The following is a 15,035-nucleotide window of genomic DNA, read 5'->3' as shown; positions in this document are numbered from 1 at the left end:
GGAACACATTAAATATGTCTAGATTCATGAGTTCATAAGAACAGTGAAGCAAAACAAAGCCGGACTGGTCATCGTTGGAGGATATTCGTGAACCCCTCATTACTTAGAAAACTGCAAGTGGAGAGAAAAAATCAAGCATTTATCATAGCTTCCCTAAAGGTAAGCAAATACCAAGTGAGGGGAAGTTTCTCTCTATGAAAGCATTCTAACTTATAAGAGGACTGATAGAATTAGAATTTCACCATCTTGCATCTCCCTAATAAATTAATGGATGAGCATAAACAACTGCTGATATCAGAAAGGAGAAAAACAGCCACATAGTATGTGCTTTGATGGAAAAATACAATAGCATCTGGAAATTTCTCTTTCCAAGAGCATTCAACCTAAATATGATCACACCTTTAGATCCAATTTACAGGATATAAACAAAACAAAGGAACATGTCAAACTACACCACATGGATGCACCCATTAAATCATACCATTTGGAAACTGTCCAAGAAGGAAACCCTGGTTTCTTCAAAAAATAAATTATAAATGAAAGGAGAGAGATAGAAAGGAACCCTATAAATGTAAAGAGATTGAAAGACATATGAACTACTTACAATGAGTAAAACTGATTTTAACCTGTATCAAACAAATATAAAATTATATTTTATGTCTTATAATATTTATAAGACAATTGAAAATTTGAACACTGACCAGGTATTGGGTGATATTAAGGAATTACTGTTAATTTATCTCTGTTCTGATAATAGTTTTCTGACTTTCTTCAAGAATCTTTACAAAAATTGAGATGCAACCTAAAATAGTTAAGGCTGAAATAATATAATGTTTGAGATTTGCTCCGAATAATACAGCTGAGTAAAAGCAGATAATGGTACACATGGTAAGACTAGCCAGGAGTTGCTCACTGTTTACACTGAGCAGTGGTTGTATGAGGGTTTATTGTATTATTCTCTCTACTTTATATATACGTTTGAAATTTTCTAGAGTAAGAGATGTTTAATAAGCTACTTGGAAATTCTGGGTGTAACCAGGACTTGTAGGATGGGAACCTCCACCCTTGGGGAATGTGTCCACAGGCCAGCTATGTGTTAAGGAGTCCCAATCAGTTTCTCCAAAGAACAGCTTCTCCAGTGTCGTCTGAGGAGTAGACCCCAGGCTCTTTCTGTTCTCAGAGGGGAAAGGAGGGAAGCACCCTTAGAATCCTCTTCATTATGGAGATTTTACTTCATCCTCTGCGTCGGTTCAACACTCTCTCTACACCCCCTGATCTGGGATCCCTGAATGATTCCAAAGAATAAAGTTTCACTGTTATGTTGCGGGGGATAAAGTTTGTTAACACATCAGGGAGATCTTGAGGTTCAATTGTTTCGTCTACAGAATTTTAGTTCACCATCTCCTGTTTCTAGTTCCACAGTTCATGATTGTCCTTAGGGTTTCCTGGCACCTATAAATTCTTGAGTATTATAGGAGGAGGTTTACAGGGGACAATTGATTTGCCTGTCATCAACATCCTTCTTGGTTCCTCATCAGCATCCCTCTTAAAAAACACACACACCTATATTTCTTTTAAAATGAAAACATATTAGGGGAAGGGTGTAGGGTTGGGTAAAATGAGTGAAAGGAGTCCAAAATAAATAACTTCCAGTTAGAATATAAATAAGTCATGGGATGTAATGAGCAGCAAAAAGACTATAGTTAATAATACTGCATTGCATATTTGAAACTTGCTAAAAGATACACTTTAAAAGCTCCCATTACAAGAAAATAATTTCTGTAACTATGTATGATGGCTGGTGTTAACTGGACTTACTGTGGTGATCATTTCACATATACAAAAATATTAATTCATTATGTTGTACACCTGAAACTACTATAATGTCAACAATACCTTAGTAAAATAAATAGAAAAAAATAAGAAAATTATATTAGGGATTTTAATTTTTATCTAATATTCCCTGGAATATATTGCTATTCTCCTTTCTAGTTTCATCCTTCAGTCTGGCTTCACTGCAAACAAATAAAGATTTTGTTTTGTCTTCAATGTTGTTTTTTATTAAATGTATTGGGTGACATTAGTTAACAGGATCATATAGATTTCAAGTGTACATTTTTATGATACAAGATCAGTATATTGCACTGTGTGCTCACCACCCAAAGTCAAATCATCATCACCTCCAACCCCTCTACCCGCTTCACTCTGGCAACTACCACATTGCTGTGTGTGTCCACAAGTTTCAATTGTATATCCCACATATGAATGAAATCATATGGCTCTTAGCTTCTCCTGACTGACCTATTTCACTTAGCATAATATTCTCTAGGTCCATCCATGTTGTCGCAAGTGGTAGTATTTTGTCTTTTCTTTTGGCTGAGTAACAATCCATTGTGTATATGTACCACATCTACTCTACCAAAGTACACGTTGGCTGTCTCCATGTCTTGGCCACTGTGAATAATGCTGCAATGAACACAGAGGTGCATATTTCTTTGTGAATATGTTTATTAGTTTTTCGGGTAGATGCCCAGGAGAGGGATTGCTGGATTGTATGGTAACTCTATTCCTAATTTTCTGAGGAAAAGCCATACTGTTTTCCATAGTTGACTGTATCAGTCTACATTCCCGCCAGCAGTGAATGAGGGTTCCTTTTCTCCACAACCTCTCCAACACTTACTTCTTGTCTTGTTGATGACAGCTGTTCTAACAGGTGTGAGGTGGCATCTCCTTGCAGCTTTGATTTGCATTTCCCTAATTGCTAGTGAGGTTGAACATCTTTTCATATATCTGTTGGCCATTCATATTTCTTCTTCAGAGAGGTGTCTATATAGGTCCTCTGCCAGTTTTTTAATTGGGTTGTTTGTTTGGTGTTGAGTTTTATGAGTGTGTTTTTTTAAATATATTTTACTGATTTTTAACAGAGAGGAAGGGAGAGGAATAGAGAGTTAGAAACATGGATGAGAGAGAAACATCGATCAGCTGCCTCCTGCACACCTCCCACTGGGGATGTGCCTGCAACCAAGGTACATGCCCTTGACCAGAATCGAACCCGGGCCCCTTCAGTCCACAGGCTGACACTCTATCCACTGAGCCACACCGGTCAGGGCTTTATGAGTTCTTTATATGTTTTAAATACTAAAGCTTTGTCAGAGCTATTGTTCATCTCCCATTCAGTTTGCTGCCTTTTTTGGTGCTGTTGTCAGTTTCTTTTGCTGTGCAGATTTTTAATTTTATATAGTCCCATTAGCATCCCTTTCAGTAGGTAATTTAGGTTGTAACCTCCTCTATCCTATTATTTCAGGTACAACTCTTTGTTCTGTTTTCAATCTTCTAAGAACTGATTTAACTAATCAGAAAGAACATATGCACCCCTATGTTCATAGTGGCCCTATTTACAATAGCTATGATCTGGAAACAGCCCAAGTGCCCATCAGTAGATGAGTTGATAAAAAAAGCTGTGATACATTTATACTGTGGAATATTAAGCAGCAGTAAAAAAGAAGGATCTCTTACCCTTGAGACAGCATTGAAGGACCTGGAGAGTATGATGCTAAGCAAAATAAGCCAGAGAAAGACAAGCATCACACGATCTCACTCATATGTGTAATCTAATGAACAAAATGAACTGATGAACAACATAGATCCAGAGACAGAGATAAATGGAACAGACTGCTGAATCTCAGAGGGAAGGTGGGGGCGGGGGGAGAAGAGGGGTGAGTGGGAAGAGAACAAAGAGATCAACCAAAGAACTTGTATGCATATATGCATAACCCATGGGCACAGACAATAGTGTGGTGAAGGCCTGGGGTGGGGTGAGGGGTGGAAGTGGGCTAGGAGTCAATGGGGAGGAAGGGGACATATGTAATAGTTTCAAAATAAGGATTTTTTAAGAAAAGAATTGGTTTACATTTATCACCCTTTTCTATTTGCTCCTTCCTTTTGGGGTTCTCTGGAGGTAGAGGGAGAGGAGGAAAACAGATAAAGTCAATGCACCAATTTAACTGAAAGACTAGTTAAGACTCTGATTTAAAATAAAAGCTGCTTCACGGGAAAGACTCTATGTGTTTATCTTGTTTACCATCACACCTTACATGGTGCCATGTGCGGGCATCATTTTGAATACTGTTTACAACATTCACTTTTTTTTTTTTTAGATTGTGATGTGTGGCAAGAGGTCAAAGGCACAAGAGCAGATGAAAACTATTCTGCTCTACAAAGAAAACAGGAAAATGTCCAGAGCCCAGAAGCTGATCAGTAATGTATGTGCCATCATTCCTTTTAAAGCTGCATTTGAAATATTTTTGGCTTTAACTTTCCTTCCCTTATACCAATCATCTTAGTTGTTAAGTTTGTTTAGAAAGTAATTTTTAAAAGATTATACTGATAACCCCGAGCCAGGGGAAGGCTGCTGATGTGGAACTCTTAAAATGTCCATTAGTACACTCCTCTTGTCACTTATCACCCAGGGGGTCAAGCCTTTGGTATGAAAGTTGTTTATAAACTGGTAGCTTTATTTTTAAAACAGAAAGGAAGGACTGGGGAGCAGCTGGGCGGATCGTGCACTGAAAGTTTTTAGAGATCTGTGCACATTATGAACCAGCCTGGTTTTGTGAGTATTGTATGGCTCAACCGCTAACCACTAACCTTCTGCTGGAACTTGATGCAAAAGGTCTCAAATCTCTTTCTAAAACTATAAGGTATTGGTGGGAAGCCAATTTTTTCTATATAATCCTTCAACAAAAGGAGATAATAATAACTCTTCTTTAGATGACACAATTTTATGAAGCTTATGATTAACTATTTGACAATTATGGAACCCTTCCTTAATGCTCCCCATGGTTTTTAGGTATGGTTACAGAGACCGAATTAACCTAATTCAACCAGCCTACAGAAAATCACGCCTTCTTTCAAATACCAACTTCCCCTATGACTACAGTGAGTATTTGTTATCTGTGGGCCCAACATTCATTCATTCATTTATCCCTCTAAGATTTTTATTCTTGCCATCTCCTCTCCCCTACCCAGATATCCATCCTAGAAGCTGACCTTCCCTCCACCCCACCAACTCCAACTCTGATTGGCTTAACCAAGTCTGTATTCCATTCCCCTGACCATGATATTGACTCAGGGGTGGGTGGGTGGCATATGTGACATTCGGGAACCAATGAGAGTTAATCTGAGGGTACTTGCTTTGGAATCTTGAAGCCCTGAAGTGCTGCAAACGTTTATGCCACCCTGCGGTAGCTCAGCCTGTGGACTGTGCTGATAAATGATCCGGATCAGAAACAGCAAAAGGCACGCAAACAGGGCTGGGGCCATGGTTGTTGATCCACTTTTAAAACCTGACTTTACTTAGCACATCTTCTGAGATTTAAAAACAAAACAAAACAAACAAACAAACAAACAAAGCCTTTATTGTTTAAGCCAGTTTGGGGTCGGTTTTCTGTCACAACAAAAAGAGTCTGAATGCCTAGAACAGTCCCTGAGAGTCTACACTTGGGTAAGCACCATTCAAATTAAACTGAATTTCTTTGTTTGTGTGGCAAAAATGAGGAAGGATACACTGGAGGTCAGAGGTGGACATAGAGAGGTTGAGCAATTGCCCAAAGCAGTAGAGGGTGTTATCTTAAAAATTAAAAGGCCTTCCAAACTGAGACACAATTAAGTGCTTGTTTGAAATCAGTAAGAATAGCTATTCAAGACACAAAACTTCAGACAAGCTCAGGGTCTTCTGGTTAGGAGGCAACTGGTATTTATTAGAAAGGAAAGGGGCGCTATTACACCAATAGAATAGAGGAATGTCTATGGGTGCGGATAACACAGTGACGTTAATTCTAAACAATGTTTTTGGGTTTCAGCACAGTAGCCATCCTTCAGGTAGCCATAGTAACTGCTTTTTTGTTATGCTTGCAAACAGTTCTTTGTTGCCCTAGGCCCAGTCCAAAGGTTATTTTTCTCAATTTAACATCTCAAAGGTTTGAGTCATAAGACCTGCAAGGCAGTTCCTCTGGCATGGCCGCTATGGCTCCATTTAAAGCAGTGGCTCTCCACCTTCCTCATGCTGCGACCCTTTAATACAGTTCCTCATGTTGTGGTGACCCCCAACCATAAAATTATTCTCGTTGCTACTTCATAACTGTAATGTTGCTACTGTTATGAATCGTAATGTAAATATCTGATATGCAGGATGTATTCTCATTGTTACAAATTGAACATAATTAGAACATAGTGATTAATCACAAAAACAATACGTAATTATATATGTGTTTTTCAATGGTCTTAGGCGACCCCTGTGAAAGGGTCATTCGACCCCCAAAGGGGTCACGACCCACAGGTTGAGAACCTCTGATTTAAAGTGACTTCCTTTATATTCCTGTTTACAAGTAAGTAAGGAACTTAATTTCTAGGTGACTTTCTATGTGCATGCTTGCATGCTCATTCTCTCCCTCATACTGATGGGTCTCCTATGTATAATAATGTATAACTTTCACTCTTCCAACACACTCCTCTACTTTATGGATATTCCAAAAACTCATGTAAAATATTTAGATATCCTTTTCATACCAACCAAGCAAAGTACTCTCAAGGGAGGGGAGCAATAACATCTTCCTTAGCCAATTTTGCCAGCAGCAGTGTTACAAAACTTCTCAGACTGTGTGGCAGGCAGAATAATGTCCCGCACACACACACACACCCAGTGATGTTCATAAGCTAATCACCAGAACCGGTGTATATGTTAGACTACATTGCAAAGGACAATTAAAGCTGCAGATGAAATTGAACTTGCTAATCAACTGTGTTTGAGATAGGGATGATCCTGAGTTATCCAGATGGGCCCAATTAATCACAAGGGACCTTGTAAGTGGAAGAAGGAGGCTGAAGAATGAGAACCAGAGAGGTGGCATAAGGACCATGAGGTCAGGAGAAGGACCCCAGCCAAGGGTCTAGTAACAGTGACAGTCACAGAAACTCATAATATGTTACAGAAAGTCAAATGATAAAGCTACAAACAACAAGGTACTATGGGAGCAGAGGTGAGGTGGGCGGGGGGGGGAGACAAAGGTTCAGGGAAGGCTTCCTGGAGGTGGTGACACATGAGCTGGGCCTTCACATTTGCTTAGGAATCAGCTAGGTGAAGAGGTTGAGGGGAGGAAAAGAGATTCCCAGGAGAGAGCAAGGAAAGCAGAGGCAGAGAGACATAAGGCAATTTGATGTATGAGCAAACCTATGGAGTTCAACAAAGCGGGAGCATAAAGGGAAGGAAGACAAGGGTGGGAAATGAAGCTGGAGATACAGACAAAGACTGATCTTGGTGGTCTTCATATTCTATGAGAGGGATCTGTGATTCTCCTCTTGGAATTTTAAAGCATTTTAAGTCAGGGGTTAACAATCATCTAATGTGTCAAATGAAGAAATCCTCATCTTCTAGATGCGAGTGTTTTATGTAAAAATGTAAATGTGGGAACAACCCAAATGACTACTAACAAAGGAAATGTGGTCTATGCATATAACACAATATTGTCAGACTTAAAGTAGGAAATTCCGTCCGAGGCAACATGAACGAACCTGGAGGCATTATGCTCAGTGAAATAAGCAGTCCCAGGGCAAATACTCCATGAGTCCACTGTTACGAGGACTCTAAAATAATCAAACTCGTAGAGCAGGGAGTCAGGGGAGCTGCCAAGGTCTAGGGGACGAGGAAAATGGGGAGTTGCGGGTATGAAGTTTCACTTATGCAAGACGAGTCTGTTCTGCAACTCCACTGTCCAGCATTGTGCTGGTAGTTCACAGCACTGTATGGTGCCCTTGCAGGTTTGTCAAGAAGGTAGTTCTTACATTATATGTTCTGACCACATTAAGAAGACATACAGTAGTCCACCTTTAGCCACAGTTTTGCTTCTCGTGGTTTCAGTACCCACTGTCAACCTCGTTCAGAAAATATTAGGTGGAAATTCTAGAAATAAAGAGTTCAATCGCTTTAATTGTGTGCTGGTATGAGCAGTGTGATGATATCTCAAGGTGTCTTGCTTCATCCTGCCCAGGACATGAATCATCCCTTTGTCCAGCGTCTCGACACTGTATATACTCCCTTCCCATAAGTCGCTTAGTAGCTGTCTGGGTTATCAGATCGACTGTCATGGCATCATGGTGCTTGAGTTCAAGTGACACTTATTTTACTTATTAATGACCCCAAAGCGCAAGAGTAGTAATGCTGGCAATTCAGATATCCCAAAGAGCAGTCATAAAATGCTTCCTTTAAGTGAAAAGGTGAAAGTCCTGGATTTAATAAGGGGAAAATGTATGCTGAGTTTGCTAAGATCTACAATAAGAACCAATCTCCTAACCAAAGAACTGTGGAGAAGAAAAAAATAATGCTAGTCTTGTGTCGCACCTCAAACTGCAAAATTTATGGCTACAGCGCATGATAAGTACTTGGTTAAGATGAAAAAGGCATTAAATTTGTGGGTGGAAGAAATAAAAAACGTGTTTCAATTGATGGCAACCTGTTGCACCAGAAAGCATTGAGTCTCTATGAAGACTTCAGCAAGGGATCTGAAATGAGTGACCACATTCACATAAACTTTTATTACAGCATACTGTTAGAATTCTTTTATATCAGTCATTGTTGTTAATCTCTTAATGTGCCTAATTTATAAGTTAAACTTGTTCTGAGGTATATATGTGTAGGGAAAAAATATAGTATTTATAGGGTTTGGTACTACCCACAGTTTTAGGCATCCATGAGGGGTCTGGAGTATATCCCCTGCAGGTAAGGGGGGACTGCTATATACAGAAACCTTGGGAATGGGTCTTTTATACATTCGGACTCAGGTTTGCAAGAAATCTAAGGAAGATCTTAATTTGGTGTCTACTTGATAAGTCAGCATGCCATTTTGTGAAATACTATTGTGAAATGCTATTCATCCTTCATTTTTGTGTTCGCTGCTATCAAATGCTTGCCTGGAGGGTTGTGCTGAGACTTGGTAGAACTTCTAGCCTTGGTTTTTGCTGCTACACCTCTGCCTCTTTGTACAACCTGAAAGAGACCTTAACAGGCACCCTGATAGCATGTGTCCCAGGAGATGTGCCTAATTTGACACCCACATTCTTCAAAGAAAAAATAACTAGAAATATAACAAGTTCGAAAAGGCAGGGCCCTATCAACACACTTTTCTGACTCATCTTAGCAGTACAATGGCAAAAAGATGTCCCTGGGAAAATACTGTAGCATAAGAAAGCTGACAATCTCTGATTGTAAAACAACCCATAATAATGTGATCCAGGTAGATGGCTGTGCTTTGGGAGACACGTGCACTATCAATAGTATCCTGTGTGCAGAATATGCTCTAAGAGAGCATGAACCATTTCTTCGTTTGCTCTTCTCCCGGTGTCCAGCATGTGTCTACCCAGTGGAATGAAGTAAACAGTAGTAACCGAATGAAAGAGTGAATGTTGCAAAGGATCTAGACGCAAAAACAAAAACCCAATTGTGTAGAACCCAAAGGGATCTTAGAGATCCATTTGTGCATCCCTCTCCTTACCAGCTTGTGAAACAGAGGTCATTAAAGAGTTTCTTATCTATAAAAATCATCCCAGAGCCCACAGAAGTAAGCCGCACGAGAGAACTATCCTTGCCAAGCCTCGAAAGGAAAGAGCCCTGTGAGCAAAGTGAGTCATAACCACCTCTTCTAATTGTGGGAACCAAACAGTAGCAGGTTGTAAAAGGAATATGCAATGTGTTCCCATAAACCATGGGGGAAGGCCCGGAGACAGTGTGTAACAGGCTCAAGAGCGTTCTCTGTTTTCTTATCAAACAGGGTGCTATCCGTGGGGAGGTGACAGGCTACTTAATAAAACAAAACATGCAGTCCCTGCAGTGACTTAATCACGCCGAGAGCCACTTTCATTCGGGAGCAAACTGAGAGAATGTACGTTATAAAGGGGGAGGCATCCGGGAATAAAGGAATGGCGGGCCATCCTGGGAAGAGAAAGAGAGCCTGTCACCACGGACAGGCAGGACACCGCTGACTGTCCATCTATTGAAGACTCACTCTGGCTGGTTTTCCCAGGAAGCGTGATGGGCTACACCCAACCACCCCCCTTGTGAGGACTGGCTTTCACATTTCAAAGAGGCTCCTTGAAGCAGCCCATAGCTACATTTGCTTTTCTTCAAATCTGTCTGTCTGTCTGAGAGAGCAAACATAGCCGCGGGTAAAATGTCACACTCTCTGCAGCTAGCATCCCCCACCACATTAGGAGGTAAATGTAAAAGTCACCCCCAAAACCATGAAGTCTGACTTGAGCTCTTCTTGCCTGAGACGGTCAGAAAGAACCATCAGGGTTCTCCTAACGATCAGAGGTGACGTTCCAATCATTTCTCACCTCATTTGTTTACACACCAGGCTGCCTTCTATTTGTCAGAAATAATTTCACTCATTCACACGCAATGCTTTGTGCTGGGCTCCTCCTTATATCCTAATGTGAGCAAGAAAGTCTTGGTTGTAAGGCTCACAGGGCTTGGTTTCTACAAGAGTGGTCCAGAGTAGGGTGTGCACTATGGGGGCTCAGCAGCAGAAGCATCCTGGGGTCCCCACTTCCCTCTACCCATGGGATTAGGTTCTTAAAAGAGAAGGGCCACAGGCCTGGGATGCTATAATTATCTCAGCCATTTAAGGATTACACTCCTGGGAGACTATAATTATCCAAATATTGTTGCATTCAGGGATATTGTACTTACAAGGGAGTGCCTTCATTTTTACAGGATCTTTCAAGGGGGCCCAAAGGGTGTGTCCTCTCTAATGTGGTTCCTAAAAGAAACTAGAAATAAACAAGTGCATCTGGCATGAGGGTGGGGCCAGGCTGAATCCAACTCACCCAAGGACTTTCGACATGGGCAGAGGAACCAGCTTCCTCTCTTGCCTTAAGAAATAGTTATCGGCCACTCTAGGCCACGGCCCAGGAACTTCGTCGCACCCATCTTCTTCTCCACACCATCCACAAATGCCTCTTCAGTCTGAAGTCCATCTATTTTGAGAATATTTTTTAAAGTTCTGAGCATTTAAGATGCAACTTCTTCCTGAGGCTTGTGTATCATATTATTCACATCATATCCCTCCACCCTGAGGACTGATCCTTTATTACTCCTTCTAAATCCAATGAAAAGTCACTTGCTAGAGAAACTATACAGCCTGAATTGGGGACATGGGGTAGGGCTAGAGAAAAAGAACAGGGAAGTACAGTGTGGCAAAGAGATGCTTAATTCACTTCAGTAAAATTTTTTTTCAATCTCACCTGAGGATATATTTATTGATTTGAGAGAGAGAGAGCGCGCACGCGAGAGAGAAACATTGATGTGAGAGAGAAACATCAATTGGATGCTTCCCCAATGCTCCTCAACCAGGGTTCGAACCCACAACCTAGGTATGTGCCCTGACTGCGAATCAAACCCATAACCTTTTGGTGTACGAAGAACACTCCAACCAACTGAGCCACCTAGAAGGGCTCAGGGAACTTTCTTGATTAAAATAACTAAAATGCAATGTTTACTATGTGGCAAGCACTATTCCAAGAATTCTGTCCCTTAATCCTGACAGCATCCTTATGAGGTAAGTAGTGCTACCATTCCCGTTTTAAAGGTGATAAAGCCGAGAAACAGAGAGGTAAGGTGGCTTGCTCAGTAGCCCACAGCTCGTTTGTCAGAGGAGGAGGACCAGCACCCACGGGAACCCACATGCTATCAGTGCTCTAAATTTACTTGCCACTTCTTAGTCCTTTGGTTTGACTAGCATGTTGTCATCAGCAGAGTAGATGAGTGTTATGTTCTGAATGTCCAGATGGCCCGGGTTCCTTTGAACTATATTATGACAGAGAACAGGTGAGCTACCATTACCCTGGGACAATACTATAAATGGCTCCTGTTGTCCACTTCCAGTGAATGCCAACTATTTCTGATCCTCTTTTCTGATATGGGAGGGAGGGGGGAGGGCAATGAGGGGGAATCCTATAGCAGATTTTCAGATCTAAATCTGCTTTAGCAAAGATATCACATCTGGAAGAGCAGCCTTAAGTAAGAGCTTCTAATTCGAGCATGTCAAACACGGCCCGCGGGCTGCATGCCTGGTTTATTTGGCCCGTGTTAGCCTTTGGGTTTGACATGCTTGTTCTAATGGGTTGAAAATGTGATCCCAGAAGCTAAGGAACCAACTATTAAGTGTTTCCAGGTGTGCGCATGTTCCCAGGGGACTACTGTGTGCCAGATCTGGGCTAGAGCTCCACTTATTCCTGAGCCCCTGTGCATCCTTGTTCTAAAAGGTGGCTATGCCCGAGCCAGTTTGGCTCAGTGGATAGGGCGTCAGCCTGTGGACCAAATCCTTGAGGATTAACAAAAAATAAAAAACAAAACAAAATAAAGCAGGCTATTATGACACTTTGAGTCCCAGGTATAACATCAATCAGGCCTTCCAATATTTGGCTACCTCCCTTTCTTGGTACATAGTTACAGCATCCATGACAGAAGGAGAGTTCTTTATAGAAAATGTCTAGCTAATGAAACAGAAACAATAAAGCACCACTTGTAGCCCCCAGTGAAGGAATGAAGGCAGGCTACAATTGTCAGTGAGCAGGAAAACAATTACCTAAATGGATGAGGGTGAACCTTACAATAAAGGGGTGAGGCTGACAGCACCCAAACCCATTGCCCAACCTTAGCACCTCTAGAAGAAATGCACTTGATGTGACGCCTGACATAACAGAACAGGAAGTACAAATAGCCTTGCCTAAATAAAGTGAACATGTGAACATGAATCTGATTAACTCTAGACCTAACATCCAGTTTATAGGAAATTAAAAAGGATAAAATAGTGAGTTAAAGGGAAGCAATCAGACAAATCTAGAAGTGAGACATTCTACAAAATAACTGTCCAGTTCCTTTAACAAATAGACAGCATGGGGGGCGGGGGCGAGGAATGGGGGGTACTTATATAGATGAAAGAAAGCAGGAGACATAACTAAATTTATGAACCTTGTTTGGATCCTTGAATTTGAACAAACCAACTGTAAAACGACATTTAGAGACAAATAAAGAACATTTAAAAGAAACTATGGATTCATGATATTTAAGGAACACTGTTCATGTGATGGGTGTGATGCTGATATTATGGTTCAGTTAAAAACAACAACAGCATTTTGGACAGGTGGTATGGAACTTATTTTTAAACATCCAAGTGAACCAATGTGAATGTATTTAATGTATGTTATTCTTCATTCATCCTGCTTCCTCTCTTTATGAAATAGCAAACATGTCAAATGAAACAAGAGGTGAGAAAACATAGCTTAAAAAAATCCCCATAGAACATAATAAGGAGTACCAGTGAACAAACACTTCTGAAGGAGTGACGTTACTTTTAGATAAGATACTGGCAACTGGTTTAAGCAACAGGCATCCAGTACAACTCCAGTTCAGCAAGCTGAGAGCCCTCGGAAAGCAAACAGTTCTAGGGCAGGACAGTATCGATGAGCCAGCCATGAACCCGAGCTTGGAATGAGCCTCATGTGAGCAGACTTTCTGCCTGTCATTTTAGATGTTTTTTAAATTAGTGGTTAGAGCCTGCTTTGTGCACTATGGCAGGTCTGCTCTGATGAGCGTTTCATGCTCGTATCTTACAATCCAGCACAGGATATAGAAATCAAAATTCCCAGAATACCTCTGGATATCACTCCATCTCAAAATATCTGAATTTCCTCCAAATGATAATGTGAAACTTTCATATGATATGATCGATTAAAAATCAGGACCTCAAGTTTCAAACACCAATGGGCAGGTAAGACAGCCCTTGGCCAACTGTCTCCCTACATACCTGTGTAATCAAACTGAACTTTGTGACCCAGAAATAGCACACAGATTGGAGGCCTTCCCAGGTTAAACCTCTGTACAGAAAGGAGCTTTAAAGATCCAGACAAATGCAAACTAAATACAATAAAGGTCATAACCATGATTTTCTAAAAATATATTCCCATTTACATACCCATTAGGTCCTAGTCATAGTGCTGTGCCTTAACCATTTTCACACCAATAAACATGTGCTGAATGAATGGGTGATTAGGGTGTAGTATTAGTCCAAACTGTTTCAGAAGTACCCAGTGGTTTATAAAGAAAAACTCAAACTGGGTTATAAAAAAAAAACACACATGGTGGTGAGGATTTATTCTCTGGTATAACTAGAAAATTTCAGGTCTAGTTTGGTTTTAGGTCCAGATGAATCAGGTGACACAGACAATGTTGCCCGGGGTTATCAGGGTGTTTCTCTCCATCTCTCAGTGTGATTTTCCTTTGTGTCTCTATTTCCAGAAATGCTCTGCCCAGGGCTCCAGCCCTCCAGGAAGACATGCTGCTCTCTGCAATCCCAGCAGAAATAAGTATTACACAAAAGGGCTGGAGTTCACTCTGATTAAGTAAACTTATAACCTATTCTTATCCCTCCACCAATCACAGGGACCAGAGAACTTGGTGCTCCACTTCATTATCCTGAGCCAATGACGGAGAGACTCCTCCAAGCGTTTGGTTTCCTGATAGGCCAGCCTGCACCTCAAGTCTATTCCTGGTTTGGAGTGTGGACCCCTACAGACCTGCAGGACAGAGGGCAGGACGGGTATCCCCAAACAGGTACCGTATTTGCCGGCGTATAAGACGACCCCCTAACATTTCCACTCAAAATACAGAGTTTGTTATATACTCGCCGTATAAGCTACCCCCTCTTCCGCACACCTTCCACACACCAAATAAAAGGTAAAACAATATCAGATTTGATTTTAACATTTTAATTTATATTCAAATGCTTATGACATGCAGGAAAACTGTCACAAGGCTGTATGTAATCAAACATATACATAAAACAGTGCAAGTTAATTACCGGTAAACATACCGGTAATTCACTAAAGAAAACACACTCTATAGACTGGTACCGTAGATGCTTCTCAGGAACACAGGCAAGCAGCCCACAACCTAGAGGGACTGTCAATGATAGAAGAAAGAT

Source organism: Myotis davidii, unplaced genomic scaffold, assembly GCF_000327345.1.
Source record: "Myotis davidii unplaced genomic scaffold, ASM32734v1 scaffold390, whole genome shotgun sequence".
NCBI classification, from domain to species: domain Eukaryota; kingdom Metazoa; phylum Chordata; class Mammalia; order Chiroptera; family Vespertilionidae; genus Myotis; species Myotis davidii.
Note: the sequence above shows the minus strand (reverse complement) of the source record.